This window comes from Rhinolophus sinicus, chromosome X (genome assembly GCF_036562045.2).
Source record: "Rhinolophus sinicus isolate RSC01 chromosome X, ASM3656204v1, whole genome shotgun sequence".
Lineage (NCBI taxonomy): Eukaryota > Metazoa > Chordata > Mammalia > Chiroptera > Rhinolophidae > Rhinolophus > Rhinolophus sinicus.
Window position 1 is genome coordinate 42,925,167 of NC_133768.1, and position 15,578 is coordinate 42,940,744.

Genomic DNA, 15,578 nt, shown 5'->3' on the forward strand with positions numbered 1-15,578 from the left:
CATCAAATAAAAAATTCGACTTACATTAACCACTTGTAATTTGGCTTTTTACATTATTTCAGGAAAACATTCTTCCAATAATCTAGTTAATCATATCTGAAGGCTCTGGTGCCAAGAAATTACAAAAGCCTTCACTAGATCCATTTTTAGACGCTAGCATCCCACAGGAATGGGGGTGGGGGTTAGTTTCATGGCATTGCTAGCTGTTCATCTTCTCCGGACCACACAGGATGGTAACTCCTTCTATGAAGATGGAACCGAAATGAACCTCAAAGTTGAGAGTCAGCTGACTACCACAGCCATGGGTAGAGTTGTACCCATTTCTGGAACTCAGTTTTTGACCCTGAGCCCTCCTTTACCAGGTTATTGGGAAAACAATATACATTATTCTTGACTTTCATTTCCCTATCCCAGGTGATGCCATAGTTTGGTGATCTTATGTAGTGGCCAGTCATGGGGGTGGAGTAAATATATCTACTTGCATATCCTTAGATCCTGTCAGTTACTGATGAGCCCTCTAACCACCTGGGTTCTTTCAAGTGCTGTGGTCCTCTCCAACAGCTCTGCCACACTTAGGACACAGAACTCATTGCCAAGGTCACCTGTTGGGCCATCTGCCTAGACATTCCACACAGCCCGTCCTTTCTTGAGTCTTCCTACCAACCAAAGGTTGCTTCTGGGAGTATATGCTGCTTGAGCTCCCACAGAGCTCTCTCTGCCTCTTCTCCCCAAGGAGAGAGGAGTGAGAAAGAGAAGAATCTGTTTATAAGCTTGTGCAAATCTTTCTTCCTTTTACTTTTCTGGCCCAGATACTTTGGCTCTGCCCCTGCACCCTAATCCCCCTTCCCTAGGGCTTTCACTTTTGGAATACAAAAGCCAGAGAGACTGACAGAGTATTTGTTTTCCTGACTTGCCACCTCCCTCCACTGAGATACACCATAAAGCTGATCACTTTGGTAGGGGGAGTATGGGGGGGCAGAGAAAAGGGAGCAATACACAAAAGAAAATCAATTTATATCTCAAAACAATATTGCAGCCACATTCTCCCTCTATTAAATCTTAACATCTCAGCAATGAAAATTTACTTCTCAACATTCCCCCTATTCAAGGCAATAACTCCCAGGGCTCAGATCTTTTTCTCCAGACAAGCCTTGGCACTGGGGGAATTTCCACCTGGATCACCTAGAGGCTGTTAATGTCCTCCCAGCACAATTTGAGTGTACCCTACTTCTGGTGGACTTAAAATGTGGATGAAAAGATAAGGCATAAACACGTGAAAAGGGAAGTAATAATTCAAGAATTTTTACAGGATACTGAACAACTAATTGACACGTGCATGTTGCTTATAATAAGTTCTACAAGCATTCATTCATTCATTATTCATTCATTCATTCAATCCATTCATATGGGTTTAGTGCATAAGCCAAGATGTTGGATCTTACCTGGGTAGCTGTCTCTGCATTCCTCACTTTCTCAAAATTGGTGTCTGAAACTTAATTCTCATCTGATTTCCCTGTTTTGGTGACTGATCTTCTGGCTTGGGGCCCAACCTTGCTCTCCCCTTCCCCCTCAGTTCCAGAAACAAGTCCTGAAATCTGTCCTGGGAATGGCTGTTTGTGCTTATTCTGCCAGATTTCCATAATGCCACTTACAGGAATATAAATTGCATCAGTCTTCTTGCTGCTAATCTCTCTGCCTATGGTCCAGTAACACCAGTCCACCTCTCACATCAGCCATCAATGATCTTTCTAACCCACAGATCCATCCATGTCATTTAACCTGCTTAAAACCCTTCAATCAGCTTCCAGCCACGATGAAATAACAGGAGCCAGATTTACCCTCTGCCTAAAACAACTAAAAAAACACAAAATATATGGGGGAAGAAAGGTTTCAGATATTAGACATCAAGCAGTACAGAAAAGTAAGCCCTGAGAGATGGGAAACAAATGAGGTGAGTTCTGCAATTGCCCCCAGCTGACCCCTGAAGAGAGTTTCCAGGCCACAGTGCAGGGAGACGGGATTCAAATTGAGCTTGGTGTTCTCCGTAAGTTGAAGAGGTAGAGCTGAGGAATCGTGGAAGCCAGGATGGCTACAATTCATAGAGCAAAATACCACAGAAGGAAGCACTGCATGGAGAGTAGAGAGCTGCACAGAGGAAGAACCAGAGATCTGCAGAGTTTTGCTTCAATTTTCAGCTGAGTGCTGGTCAGCACATGCATGTGAAGAAATTATTCAGGGCTGAGGAAAGAATCACCTGAAAGGAGCACGGAGGAGGCAGAATTCTTAGGGCTCACGCCAAGCTGGGATCATTCACATTTTCAACAGTCAGAGTGGAAAATACATGGGACATCAAGAAAAGTATGCAGAGGCATACTGCTTCAATAGTAAGGCAAAATAGCCCTAGACTAAAGACCACTCTGGTCCCATCTACAACACTTGAAAATCTGCCTCAAAAGAATAAAATTGTTTCTAAGGAACTTACCTCTGTCATAAAACAGAACTCAAAATCATTTAAAGGAGGAGTGACTGGTTAGCTCAGTTGGTTAGAGCGTGGTGCTGATAGCACCAAGGTTGCTGGTTCGATCCCGGCATGGGCCACTGTGAGCTTCACCCTCCTGAAAAAAAAAATCATTTAAAGGAATAAAAAATAAAACCTAGAACCCAGCATGGTAATATTCACAGTGTCTGGAGTCCAATAAAAAAATTGTCAGGCATGCACAATAGCAGAAAAAAATACAACCAATAAAAAGAAAAATCATTCAAAAGAAAGAGAGCCAGAAATGACGGATGATAAAATTAATTGAAATTGAAATTAATTAAACACCTATTATAATAGCTTAGAGGTTGCCAGAGGGTAAGAGGGGAGGGGGATGGTAGATGAGGGTAAAGGGGATCAAATATATGGTGATGGAAGGGGAACTGACTCTGGTGATGAACACACAATGTGATTTATAACAATTATAAATATATTCTATATATTGAAGAAGGTAGAGGAAAGAATGAGCATGTTAAAGAGAAAGATGAAATTTGAACTTCTAAAGATGAAAAATTCATTGTCTGAGATGAAAAATACAGTGAATGGGATTAATAACCTCATTATTTTCCAACAAATATTTGCTGAGGTGCATAGAAAAGATAACACATTTGTTGGAAAATAGAATGCTTTCAAGTATAAGGAATACTTGTGAAGGGAGCTTCTCTTCCCTGTAGGTGATATTGTTTCCAAGAGGAATTCTGCTATCATCCTTATCATTGTTCTATACATGAAACATCTTTTTATAAAACAAACTCCTTTAAGATTTTCTTGGACATTGGACACTGCAAAAGAAAAGATTAATGAACTTGAAAACATAGTAATAGAAACTATTCAAAATTAAACGCACAGAGAAAAAAAGACTGAAAAAAAAATGAACAGGATTAGTGAGCTGTGAGACAACTTCAAAGGGCCTTAGTATACCTATAATTGGAATCCCAGAAAGAGAGGAGAGGCAGAAAGTATTTTTTTGAAGAACCATTGCCTGAAATTTTTCAAATTTTGTTGAAAATTAGAAAACCACAGATCCGGGAAGCTAAAAAAAAAACCTAAGCGGGAGAAACATGCAGAAAACTATACTAAAGCATGTCATAACCAAACTGTTTAAAACCAATGATAAAGATAAAATCTTTAAAAAGCTTGTTTTAATAAATATACTTTATGTACAAAACAATGATAAGGTTGATAGTAGACTTCTTATTAGAAACAATATAAACCTATTAGGAACAAAAGTTCTCTTCGCAAGAAAGCCTTACACTTCAAAGCATTCTACTTTCAAGAACTGTGTTATCTCTTCTGTAGACTTCAGTAAATAATTCTTGGAAAATTATGAGGTTCACTTATTTATTATAGTCATTAATTTAACACACTCTGTGCTCAACTAGGGTGAGAACCCAGGACAGAAGGCTAACTTAGGTCAAGTTCCAACACTTGAGCTTACAATTTAGTCACACACACACACACACACACACACGCACACACACCAAAAAAAAAATCTGTGGTTTTATAATCTTCAACAAATTTTTGAATAATTTTGGCCATTAGTTCTTCAAATATTTTTTTGTTTTGTTTTAATGTTGGGAAGAAATACTTACTAGATAATGACTTTCCAAGGATTGAGCAGGAAATTTATAAATTGATTTTGAGGGGTCATTTCAACTCTCCTGACAAGTTTGTTCAAAGGAAGGTTAACACCATCCTTCTTTTTTCCATTTCATATGAGGTCTGACAATTAAGTTTGTGAACTTGCCAGTTCAGTAAGGTTTCATAACCTTGTTATATCAGTGTCTCACAGCTGTGGTCGTGTCAACATGTGGCAGTATCTTGCTGAGTGGCATTCATTATAGTTGTGTGTTTTTGTGTGCCGTTGCGAGAATGCCTGTGCTTGAATTAGAGCAATGAACAAACATAAAATTTCTTGTTAAACTTGGCAAGAGTGGAAGTGAAATCAGGGACGTGTTATTCCAAGTTTATGGTGCTAATGCCATGTAGAAAACGGCAGTGTACAGATGGATTAAACATTTTTCTGAGGGGAGAGAACACGTCACTGATGAAAAGAGGTCAGGGTGGCCAGTAACAAGCAGAACTGATGAAAACATTGCAAAAGTTCATCAAATTGTGTGTCAAAATCATTGGCTGACTGTGAGAAGCACAGGAGACAAAGTAAACATCGATAGAGAAAAAGTTAGGAAAATCCAAACTGAAAATCTTGGCATCAGAAAGGTGTGTGCAAAAATGGTCCCAAAGGAGCTCACCGATGAACAAAAGCAAAGTTGAGTCAAAGTTTGCCAGGACCATTTGGAGAAAAAAGACGATGTTTTGGGCCATGTTATCACTGGTCATGAAACATGGGTGTACCAATACGACCCTGAAACAAAGTGTCAAAGTGCACAATGGAAGTCAGCCAATTCTCCATGACCAAAATGTTCCATCAGTCCAAATCAAGAGTGAAAACGACGTTACTAACCTTTTATGAAATCAGAGAAATTATTCATTAAGAATTTGTACCAACTGGACAAACAGTAAACCAAGTTTACTATTTGGAAGTGCTGAAAAGGCTGTGTGAAAAAGTTAGACAACCTGAACTTTTCTCCAACAATTCATGGCTCTTGCATCATGACAATGCACCAGCTCACACGGCACTGTCTGTGGAGTTTTCAGCCAGTAAACAAATAACTGGCTGAAACACCCTCCCTACTCACCTGATCTGGCCCCCAGTGACTTCTTTCTTTATCCAAAATTATAGGAAATATTGAAAGGAAGACATTTTGATTACATTCAGGACATCAAGAGTAATATGACTACAGCTCTGATGGCCATTCCAGAAAAAGTTCCAAAATTGCTTTGAAGGGTGGACTAGGTGCTGACGTCGGTGCATAGCTTCCTAAAGGGAGTATTTCGAAGGTGACCATAGTGAAATTCAGCAATGAGGTATGTAGCACTTTTTCTAGAATGAGTTTCTGAACTTAATTGTCAGACCTTGTAGTGTTGCATATAGTAAATTGTACCCCCGTCAATATTTCTGTGGAACTGTGAATTTCTCATTCTAGAAGCCCATATATATCAGAAATCTATACTGATTCTCAGTCCAAAAATCTAAAAAATGTCTCCATTTCCTTTATCCTTACTCTATACCTTTTGGACTCAGTTTTCTTTTTCTTTTAATTACATTTATTGGGATGACATTGCCTAATAATATTATACAAATTTCAAGTGTACAATTGTCTAATACATTATCTGTATATGGCATTGTGTGTTCACCACCCAAAGTATAGTCTCATTCCATCACCATATATTTGACCCCGTTTACCCTCTTCAAACTCCACCCACCCCCTTTACCATGTGGTAACCATCACAATGTTGTCTGTCTATGAGTTTGTTTGTTTGTTTTCTTTTTTCTTTTGTTGCTTTCTATTTTATATCCCACATATGAGTGAAATCATACAGTTCTTGTCCTTTTCCGTCTATTTTGCTTAGCATAATAATCTCCAGATCCATCCATGTGTCACAAATGGCAGTATTTCATCTTTTCTTATGGCTGAGTAGTATTCCATTGTATAAAAGATCAGACAATTAAGTTCGTGAACTTTCGACCAAGTAAGCATATGGTGGAAAGTTCACGAACTTAGTTGTCTGACCTTTTTATGTGCTACATCTTCTTTATCCAATCATACATGAAAGGACATTTAAGTTGTTTCCATTTCTTGGATACCAAGAATAATGCTACAGTGAACATAGGGGTGCATATAATGGAGAAAAGAAAGCCTGTTCAATAAATGGTGCTGGGAAATTTGGAAAGCCACGAGCAGAAGAATGGAACTAGATGCTACTTGACACCGTACACAAAAATTATCTCAAAATGGATCAAAGATCTAAATATAAGACCTGAAACAACAAAATACATAGATAAAAATAGGTACTAAATGAATGGACCTGGTGTCAAAGAGGATTTTACGAATTTGACACCAAAGGCAAGGGAAGTAAAAGCAAAGATAAATAAATGGGACTAAAGCAAACTACAAAGCTTCTGCAGAGCAAAAGAAACCATCAACAAAACAAAAAGCAAACCAACAGAATGGGAGAAGATATTTGCAAACAATACCTCTGATAAGGGGCTAATATCCAAAATATATAAAAAGCTTGAATAACTCAACAACAACAAAACCAAACAATCCAATTAAAAAATGGGCAGAGGACCTAAACAGACACTTCTTCCAAGAAGACATACAAACAGCCAACAGATATATGAAAAGATGCTCAACTTCACCAACCATAGGGGAAATTAATGCAAATCAAAACCACAATGAGATACCACCTCACACCTGTTAGAATGGCTATTATCAACCGGATGAAAAACAACAAATGTTGGAGAGGGTGTGGAGAAAGGAACCCTCACACACTGGTGGTGGGAATGTAAATTGGTACAGCCATTACGCAAAACAATTTGAAATTTCCTCAAAAACAATTAAAAATAGGGCTACCATATGACCCAGCAATCCCTCTTCTGGGTATCTACCCCAAAAATTTGAGAACATTTATTCATAAAGATATACTGACTCAAATTTCAGTGTTGTATTTTCATTCATCTGTGCACATTCTTTTACCTTTTTCTTTCCCTGCAGAAATGAATCGGTTGTTGACCAGCTCCTCCAATATGCTTATCTCAAGAGTAATTGCTTTTGACATGTTTAATGTTATTAGTCTTTATCTAAATTGTAGTATTAGCTTTCATTTTCTGGCTTTCCATTTGTGTTTTTATAACATAAATAGAAACATTTAATAAAATATTTTAATCAGGCTGGCCCGGTGGCTCTGGTGGTTGGAGCGCCGTGCTCCTAACTCCAAGGTTGCCCATTCGTGTCCCACATGGGCCAGTGAGCTGCGCCCTCTACAGCTAAGATAGTGAACAACAGGTCTCACTGGAGCTGTGCTGCCGTGAGCAGCCGGAGGTTGGTGAGAGCTGCCTCAGGTTGCTGTGTGCTGCCATGAGAGGCTGGTGGCCAGTGTGAGTGGCCGGCAGCTGGCGAGAACTGCCCTGAACTGCTGTGAGCAGCCAGTCACGACTAGCGACCAACTACCTCAGCCGTGGGGCGGGGGGGTGCAAGGCTCATAATACCAGTATGGGCCAGGGAGCTGTGTCCTACACAACTAGGCTAAGAAACAACTTGAACTGGAGTGGCGGGGGAGGCGGAAGAAGTGGGGAAAATTTGAATCACAGTCTAAAATCTGCTCTACCAGGGTGGCTTCATTGTAGGAACTGGAGGGTTTGCTGGCAAGCAATAGCTGGAAATGGTTGTTGTCTGGTGTTTTCAAGTCCAGATTCAGCCCAAAGAAGATGGTTTGCTTTATTTATTTATTTTTTAAAATTATAATTGACATTCAGTATTATTTTATATTAGTTTCAGGTGTTCAGTGTACTGATTAGACATTTATATAATTTATGAAGTGATTCCCCTGATTAGTCTAGTACCCACCAGTTACTGTACATAGCTATTACAATATTATTATTTTCCTTACGCTGTACTCTACATCCCCATGACTATTTTGTAACTATCAGTTTGTACTTCTTAATCCTTTCATCTTTTTCATCCAGCCCCACCCAGACCCCATCCTATGTGGTAACCACTGTGTTTCCCCAAACATAAGACCTAGACAGACAATCAGCTCTAATGCATCTTTTGGAGCAAAAATTAATATAAGACCCAGTCTAATATAATATATAATATAATAATATAATATAATATAATATAATATAATATAATATAATACCGGGTCTTATATTAGTTTTTGCTCCAAAAACTAATTGTCTGGCTAGGTCTTATTTTCGGGGAAACATGGCATCAGTATGTTCCCTGTATCTATGAGTCTCTTTTTGTTGTTGTTGTTTTCTTCTTTAGATTCCATATATACATAACTGAGATCATATGGTATTTGTTTCTCCCTGTCTGACTTATTTCACTTAGCATAATACACTCTAGGTCCATCCGTGTTGTTGTAAATAAAATTTCATTTTTTATGACTGAGTAATATTACATTGTATATATGTACCACTTCTTTTTTTTTTTAATTTATTGGGGTAACAATTGTTAGTGAAATTACATAGATTTCAGGTGTACAATTCTGTATTACATCATCTATAAATCCCATTGTGTGTTCACCACCCAGAGACAGTTCTCCTTCCATCACCATATATTTGATCCCCCTTATCCTCATCTCCTACCCCCCACCCCCCTGTACCACTTCTTTATCCTATCATCTATTGATGGACACTTAGGTTGCTTCCATATCTTGTCTATTGTAAATAGTGCTGCACTGAACACAGGAATCCATATATCAATTTGTGTTTAGGATTTCTCTGGATAAATACCCAGAAGTGGAATAGCTAGGTCATGAGGTAATTCTAGTTTTCATTTTTTGAGTAACCTCTATAATGTTTCCCATAGTGGTGGTACCTATTTGCAATCCCACCAACAGTGCACCAGGTTTCCCTTTTCTCCGCATCCTCCATCCTCACCAACACTTGTTTGTTGATTTATTGATGATAGCCATTCCGACAGGTGTGAAATGGTAATGATAATATCTCATTGTGGTTTTGGCATTTCTCTGATTATTAGTGACATTGAGCATCTTTTCATATGTCTATTGGCCATATGTATGTCCTCTTTGGAGAAATGTCTATTGAGGTCCTCTGCCCATTTTTTAATCGGATTTTGTTTGGTGTTAAGTTGTATGAGTTCTTTACATATTTTGGATATTAAGCCCTAATCAATGTATCATTGTGGAATATCTTCTCCCATTTAGTAGGTTGTCTTTGTTTTGTTGAGGGTTTCCTTTGCTGTGCAAAACCTTTTTAGTTTGATGTAGTCCCAGTTGTTTATTTTTTCTTTTTTTGTTTCCCTTGCCTGAGAAGACAGATCAGAAAAAGTATTATTAAGAGCAATGTGAGGGGGCTGGCTCGGTGGCTCAGGCAGTTAGAGCTCCGTGCTCCAACACTGGAGGCTGCCGGTTCCATTCCCACGTGGGCCAGTGGGCTCTCAACCACAAGGTTGCCGGTTGGATTCCTTGACTCCCAGAAGGGATGGTGGGCTGCGCCCCCTGCAACTAACAACGGCAACTAACAATAGCAACTGGACCTGGAGCTGAACTGTGCCCTCCCCAACTACGATTGAAAGGACAACAACTTGATTTGGAAAAAATCCTGGAAGTACACCCTGTTCCCCAATACAGTGCTGTAAAAAAAAAAAAAAAAAGCGCAATGTGAGAGAGTTTACTGCCTATATTTTGTATATTTTGTTCTAGGAGTTTTATGGTTTTGGGTTTTATGGTTTTGGGTCTTTCATCCATTTTGATGTTATTCTTGTATATGGAATAAGAAGGTGGCCCAGTTTCATTTTTTGCATCTATCTGTCCAGTTTTCCCAGCACCATTTATTGAATAGACCGTCTTTACCCCATTGTATTTTCTTGCTTCCTTTGTGATACATTAAATAACTAGATAGGTGTGGGTTTATTTCTGGGCTCTCTATTCTGTTCTATTGATCTATGTGTCTGTTGTTGTTGTTTGCCAGTACCATGTTGTTTTGATTACTATAGCCTTGTAGTATAGTTTTATCTCAGGTAGTATGATACCTCCAACTTTGTTCTTCTTTCTCAAGATTGCCATGTTTATTCGAGGTCTTTTATGGCTCCATATAGATTTTAGGATTATTTGTTCTAGTTCTGTGAAAATGCCATTGGTATTTTGATCGGAATTGCATTAAATGTATAGATTGTTTTGTGTAGTATGGATATTTTAATGATGTTAATGTTTCCTATCCATGAGCATTGTATATGCTTTCATTTATTTGTATCTTCTTCAATTTCTCTCTTCAATATCTTATAATTTTCTGAGTACAGTTCTTTTACCTCCTTGGTTAAATTTATTCCTAGGTTTTTCTTTTTCTTTGTTTCTTTTTTTTTCATGCAATTGTAAATGGGATTGTTTTCTTAATTTTTCTTTCTGATATTTCATTATTATTGTATAAAAATGCAACTGCTTTCTGAATATTAATTTTGTATCCTGCTGCTTTACTGAATTCATTTATCAGTTCTAATAGTTATTTTGGTGGAATCTTTGGGACTCTGAGTGGGCAATAGGCCATTGTCACCTCATCCCCAGGCTGCAGCTGATTGGACCAGGGTAGACACCTAATCTACACTGAGCTGATCAGGTTCTCTCCCCTAAGATTTTGGAAGGGGAAACAGACTCTCCAGTTAGCTAGCTACAGGTTCTGGACTGATAAGGACATAAATTTGGAGTCTTAGAGCCCACATTTGGGCTACATTAATTAATAACCTGGCAGAGAAACTGAGTCTTCATCCAGTCTGTTTCCCCTACAAGATGATAAGATCAAAGAGCACAGGAACCATGTCTCTTTTGCACACCACAGTAGTTCTATAGTCTGGTAGTATCTGATATATAATAGACAGCCAATAAATATTAATTAAATGATGTTATGAACAACTATACCACTTAAGAGTATTAATAGTGGCTATTTGTCTTCTCTCTCAATTAACATTTTAAACAATCATCTGTCTTTATTAAAAATTCACGATCTCCCTTTGGAGCCCTTGTACCCCCACACACTTGATAAATAACCTAGTTACCTATTCATTCAAAGGTGATGAGTCCTATTTCTAAATTCTAGGCAGAGGAGAAAGAACTAGAAATTCCTGTCAGTTCACGAGCCCCATTGTTCTTTTGCCATCTTCTTTGGTCCTGCATAGTGCAAGAGATCAGCATACCGAGGTTATGGCTCTTTGAGCTCATTCTTCATGCTCAGCTGTTGACCCTCAAAACTTATCACTGGGCCTGCCAGGTTTAGTCCTGGACCTCTAAACCTTAGTACCAGCCCAACCCCCCAAAACTCAGGCTCTCTTGTTGAGCCCAGATAAGCTGCTCAGCTTCTTCTTTATATTTTTTTCTTGCTGCCTTCAGTGTAATTTCTCCTTTGGGGCCACTGGTGTCCTTTCTTGCCACTTCAACAAATTCTTAAAACTTCAAATCTAGGGAAGAAGGGGTGGCTGGCTAGCTCAGTTGATTAGAGCATGGTGCTCGTAACACCAAGTTTGCTGGTTAGATCCCCGCATGGGCCATTGTGAGCTGTGCCATCCTTAAAAACAAAAAACAAACAAACAAACAAAAAAATCACAGAAATAACTGTAGAGAACAAAGCATTGGATTCATGGCTCCTTCCTGCTTAGAAAGCCCTTTGTCTTCTTATGCAAATTGGTCTACTCCCTTATGAAGACTTTCCAGAATTTGGATAACATTGCTAAAACACGGGAAAATGATCTTGTTATTCCTTGGCTAAGAATGCATAAGGGTGGGCCGGCCAGGTGCCTCAGGCGGTTAGAGCTCCATGCTCCTAAACGCCGAAGGCTGCCGGTTCGATTCCCACGTGGGCCAGTGGACTCTCAACCAAAAGGTTGCCAGTTCAATTCCTCAAGTCCCGCAAGGGATGGTGGGCTCCGCCCCCTGCACCTAAAATTGAACATGGCACCTTGAGCTGAGCTGCCGCTGAGCTCCCAGATGGCTCAGTTTGTTGGAGCGCATCTTCTCAACCACAAGGTTGCCAGTTCGATTTCTTGACTCCCTTAAGGGATGGTGGGCTGTGCCCCCTGCAACTAGAAATGGCAACTGGACCTGGAACTGAGCTGCGCCCTCCACAACTAAGACTGAAAGGACAACAACTTGACTTGGAAAAAAAAGTCCTGGAAGTACACACTGTTCCCCAATAAAGTCCAGTTCCCCTTCCCCAATAAAATCTTTAAAAAAAAGAAAAAAGAAAAAAAAGAATGCATAAGGAATAGTCAGTGGAACTGTAGCAATTGTATATGATGTCAGAGGGACAGTAGATTGGGGGAGGGGGTTATCACTTTGTGGGGTGTATAAATGTCTAACTATTACATTGTTTTGTGCACCTGAAACAAGCAAACAAAAAAAATAATGCCTTCCTGCCTTTCATTTACATGACTTAGGGAACTAGCCAAATGATTTTTTTTTTAACTTTTAATTAATTAATTAATTAATTTATTATCTTTTTTATTTATTTATTGGGGTAACAATTATTAGTAAAATTACATAGATTAAAGGTGTACAATTCTGTATTACATCATCTATAAATCCCATTGTGTGTTCACCATTCAGAGTCAGTTCTCCTTCCATCACCATATATTTGATCCCCTTACCCTCATCTCCCACCCCCCACCCCCTTACCCTCTGGTAACCACTAAACTATTGTCTGTGTCTATGAGTTTGTTTTTTTGTTTGTTTGTTTTTATAGAAAGTTGTTTCCGGTAGTCAAAATGCCAACATTTATTGGGTTCTTACTATGTGCCAGATATTTTGCTTAGTAATTTTACATGGATTATTTTATTTAATTGTCACATAAACCTACGAGGTAGATAATCTTTTTCTTTTTCTTTCTTTTTTTTTAAGATTTTATTGGGGAAGGGGAACTGGACTTTATTGGGGAACAGTGTGTACTTCCAGGCCTTTTTTTTTTTTTCCAAGTCAAGTTGTCCTTTCAATATTAGTTGTGGAGGATTCTGTTCAGCTTCAAGTTGTTCTGCAACAGGTTGCTAGGAAGAGGGCTTTCTTTTGTTTTCCTGTACTTGTTGGTATAATGTTTTATTTTTTCTCTGACTGCAGCCTTTTTTTTTCTCTCTCACACGGTAGTGCTATGTTTTCTCTGCACTATTCCAGCTCCTCACACAATGGGTGGATTCCCTGGGAGACGGGCTTCTCCTCTGTTAATAGTTCGCCTAGGTCACAGGGCGCAGTGTCCGTGTTGGTATGTGGAGAGCTTTTGAAGTTCCAAAGCTCTTCCTGCACCAGATTCACAGCCCGTATGTTTCAGCAGTTCTGTTTACTCCTTTAGGGATCTGCCCAGATAGGTGGGGACAGGGGCGGGGTGAGTTGTGAGAGGTGGCCCAGTGCAATGGTGGCGACCACCACCACAGCCGGTCCTGCTTCCACAGCTCCTTCCCCTTTGCAGGAACTAGTTGGGCTGCAAATTTGTGTCTGCGGTCCACAGTTCTCAGAACAGCAAATATTCTGTTCTTTTGATCTGACACTGCTACTGTTCCGCTTCTAGCACCGGACAGGTGGGGGCGGGGAGAGCTCTGGGAGAGTAGGGAGGGGGTGGCTAGTCTCAGTGCCTAAGGCGTCTGTTCTCTGCTCGGCAGTGAGGGCTTAAAGCACTGTTTTCAGCCTTCTTCCCTCAGTCTTTTCTCCGAGGTCTCTGCCGTGAGCGTTGGATTAAGCCGTGTTGTATGCTGCCCCCTCAGCCCTGTGGGCCATAAGCGGAGCCCTAGCAGTCCGAGTTCTTCCCTCTCCCGCAGTTGCGGTAGTTCCGGGATGCAGCGAGCTCGGAGCACTCAGCTAGGTCTGTGTCCTGCGCCCACGCGTCTCTGTCTCCCTACTTCTCCCTTCCCTCCTCCCCCACTCGCGCCATTCGCCCACCTGTATGTGAATTCAGTAGTGGGCCTCTTCGTCTTGCCTGTCTGCTGTGCAGGAGTCCTTTGTGGAGTTATTGTTGTTCGATTAGTTGTAAATTCCAGGGAAGCTTTACAGAGGCTCACCTCACACCACCATTTTGATGACATCTCCTCCAGATGATTTTTTTAATAATAAAAAAATCTGCCTAGAATGAATCACAATCTTCATGACATCAAAGAGATTGGGATAATTTTTTTTAATTCCACTTTTCTAGGTACATATTTACAAAAGAAGAAACAAAGTTGCGATTACTCAGAATGTGCTTTCAGCATAACTCTTTCGAAAGTCTGCAGAGGTAGTAGGCCAAGGATTTGGTTTATCAGGGTTCTGACTGTCCTCTGAAGTACCTAACAACATGCAAGGGCAATATAATGGAGTATCCCGTATGACCTCAACTTAATTTGATTATATCTGCAAAGATCTTACTTTAAAATAAGATCACATTTACAGGTACTGAGTGTTAGGACTTCAATATATCTTTTTGAGGAACACTATTCAACCCACAACAAAATCTAACACCCACCATGAGAACACCAACATCCCTTTATGGGTTGTGTCTCTTGCTGCTTCCAATGTTTGAGTTGCTAGAGATATTCTGTGTTCTGCATAGAAGTGGGGATGAGTTTCATTTTCTCCACTCCATGTCACCTTTTGTCCCCGTGTCTCATAGAATTCCTTGTAAAGTCAGCTCCTCATATTCTACCTGAAATCTCTTTCTCCCCACATTCAGAAACCAGTCCATAGGGTTAGTCAGGTGACAGACAATTTATATAACAGAGTGATCAAAATGAGTTCTCTGCAGTTAGACTTTCTAGATCTACTAGTAAGTGTCATGTTGGTCAAATTTTTAATCTCCTTAAGTTTAGGCTCCTCATTTGGAAAGTAGGTGTAAATGATAATCTACCTAATTTGAGGATTAAATGAGCTATAAGACACACAAAACATTTAGCAAAGTTCCTGGCACGTGGTAACTGTTGAAATGCAAATGAGCTCACCACTAAGATTAAACATATTAACATATTTCCCTAATTGCTGCAGATATTTTTATAGAGAGAAATAAAACATTACAGGTACTTCTAGATCCCCACCCCACATTGCTTTCCCCTCTGTCCCTCCTCAGAGGTAGCCATCATCATGAGGTTAGTATATATTGTTCCAATGAATGTTTTTATACTTTTATTTCATATTTCAGTAGCAATAAACAATATTTACCATTGTTTTTACATAAATAGCCTCATAGTATTTGTATGATTTTGCACCTTCCTTTTTAAACTCAACATGTTTTTCTGATTTATCCAAGTTTGTTCATGTAGATCTAGTTCCATGTATTATATTCCATTGTATGAATAAATCACAGTTGATTTATCTATTCCTTTACTGAGGGACAGTTGTGTTGGTTCCACTTTTTTGCTATTATATACAGTGTTGCAGTAAACATCCTTGAACATGTCTACCTATATTCATGTTTGAGATTTTTTCTCTAGGGTAAATACCTAGAATTGTA